The sequence below is a fragment of the Montipora capricornis genome, chromosome 4, assembly GCF_036669925.1.
Source record: "Montipora capricornis isolate CH-2021 chromosome 4, ASM3666992v2, whole genome shotgun sequence".
NCBI classification, from domain to species: domain Eukaryota; kingdom Metazoa; phylum Cnidaria; class Anthozoa; order Scleractinia; family Acroporidae; genus Montipora; species Montipora capricornis.
In genome coordinates this window covers 5593594-5596093 of record NC_090886.1, presented here as the reverse complement: position 1 = coordinate 5596093, position 2500 = coordinate 5593594, and the positions used below count along the sequence as shown (strand labels likewise).

The 2500-nt window shown below is 36.8% G+C and overlaps 1 protein-coding gene across 2 annotated transcripts in view; it reads left to right on the top strand.

Moving 5' to 3' along the window:
- Window positions 1–2500, top strand: part of LOC138045345 (uncharacterized) — a 93202-nt gene that overhangs the window by 63435 nt on the left and 27267 nt on the right. The window lies entirely within an intron of this gene.

The following is a 2500-nucleotide window of genomic DNA, read 5'->3' as shown; positions in this document are numbered from 1 at the left end:
TTTTTGGAATGGGAAACGGCTCTACTAGTTCCAACTTATTAACACACACTGTTGCTACGTAACATGCCAACATATTTTCAATTTGTTTGAATCACATCTCTCGCGAAAGAATCTTGAATTGTACGGTCTGAGAAAAACCAGTGGCGCAAATGAAGACGCTGTATGTTCAGTCAATGTCAACAATCTAAAATTGTGTTCCACAAATAGTTACGGTCCAGAAGGAAATACGGGACGAGAAATTGGATTTACATAGCGTCAAATGTCTTGTCAAAGGCGCGATAAAGACCGCGTTTGTTATAGCTTTACATGCCTTTGACGAACGTCAAATATTATCTTTACGGTTGCCTTTGCAGGGGAGTCTCAGGTGGTAAAGGCCGTTTTTACCACAGTTTTACACCCAACCTTTGACAAAGGTGTTATTTGACAACCCTTTGTTCCCTCACAAAGGTGTCGTAAAATATGTCTTAGCTTCCATTCAAAGACTTGGCAAAAGTGTTGTCAAAGTTGTCTTAGATTCATTACAATAGTTGACATTCAGGTTAAAGATTTGACAAAGGTGTCGTCAAACATGTTTGAGAATCAAGTCAAAGATTTAGCAAAGATGAAGCCAAAGATGTCTTGGGATGTATTTATAGTTGTTATGCCTTGAAGCGCTGAATTAATAACTCAGATCTCTGGACTACTTTTCCTTAATCAGGGAGGTAGTACGGAAACTTCTGAATTTTCTAGCCATAAGAAAGACACATTCAACTCAAACAACTGTCCATCATAAATGTAGTGGAGTCTCAATTGAAATGTTTTTCAAATACCTGAAATTTGTCTAGAGTGGCATTTCTGTAATCACCGTAGTCAAATTAATTTGCCATCCTGACCCTCGTGTTATGCCAAATGAGAGACAGACTGAAATGCAAATACGATGAAGAACTGTTTTTTTCCATTTTTTATTCAAAGGAATTCATACTCTTTGCAAAACCAAGAATCTCACACCTTACATTCTGTAATATCTCTAGGAATCGATTTTGTTGCACATTTTAAAGTGGTAATATATATCCAAAATGGAAATGTAAACGTGAAGGTATAAATAAATCGAAGGATGGGAATTGATTTTTTTCAATTCCCGCGCTTCAGTTCTTTCAAGGCTTCAATTTATTTATACCTATTATTACACTACACGCAAAACAAGCGCCGTGTTATCAACAACTTTATTGTACAACAAGTACAATCACTGTCACGTAGAATCAACAAGAAGATCTTTCAGATCTTAAAACCGCGCTTTGAAAAGTTATCTGTTTTCTTACCGCTATAGTCGCAACGTAGTACACATTCCAAAGCAGTCTATAGACACAAAATCACCTGATCAATCTGTAGCACAACAACTGACAACAATGACTGCACACGAACTTATTGCACTATCACTTATAGCCGAGGTGAAATCTCCGAGGAATCTCAGATGACGTAGTGGTCTTAATTAATCTGGAACTGTCATCAGGATATCTATGGGTATGAACGATACGATAATAACACTTTTAACAACTTACAGCTTTCTTTCCTAAAAGTCACGATTAAATATAATTGGTTTTTTACACGAGTATAGGCCTAGCAAAGTAGTCACACGCGTCACTTAGTGTAAGACTTACGTTATCCACGGCTATTTTTAGTACGGTGGTTATTTCCCTACCAATGAAAGTTGAAACGTCGACACATTCCATGGATGACATAATGACCTTTTCTGTATTCAATACTCGCTTCGAATCAACCGCTTAAATAACACAAAAAGGCAATATATTTTGTACTAAATAAGGATGGGAATATTCACAAAATGTTAAGTACATTTACGTTTTAACAGCTTTTGGCGAATACCTGTAAACATCATAAGTTGCGTGATTCGAAGTGCCACTGACTATATGACCGAATAGAAATTTGGGACTGCTCACCAACAAAACTAAATTTTATCTGTTTTCTTATACTACCATAGTCGCAACGTAGTACACATTCCAAAGCAGTCCTTGTTGATTCACTAATGACTATAGAACCAAAATCACTTGATCAATCTGTGGCACAACAAACTGACAATAACGCTCGCTTACTACTGCAAAACCTCAAAAATTTGCCAAGTTATCTTATACATCACACACAGCGCACGCGAAATTTTCAATGAGTTAACAGCTCATCATAAGTTGCGTAACTGGAGGTCCCACTGACTATGTAGCCGAGTGGAAGTCTGGTTCAGCTCTCCGACAAAACGAAAAAAAAAAAATAATAAACCGATTACAGAGCAAGAACCGCGCTCGGCCCATGGCCGCTCGGTTAATAAAAAATAAACCGATTATTACAAACAAACATGAAACCTCCCATTGGAAGTATCATGTCACTGACACAATGTCAAGAGTAGTGGACAGAAGTGACATGGTAAATGGAACCATTGAAAACTTTGCATTAAAAAAAAAAAACAAACAAAAACAAAAAAATGATGTAATCTTGAATTTTTTCTTACTCACCA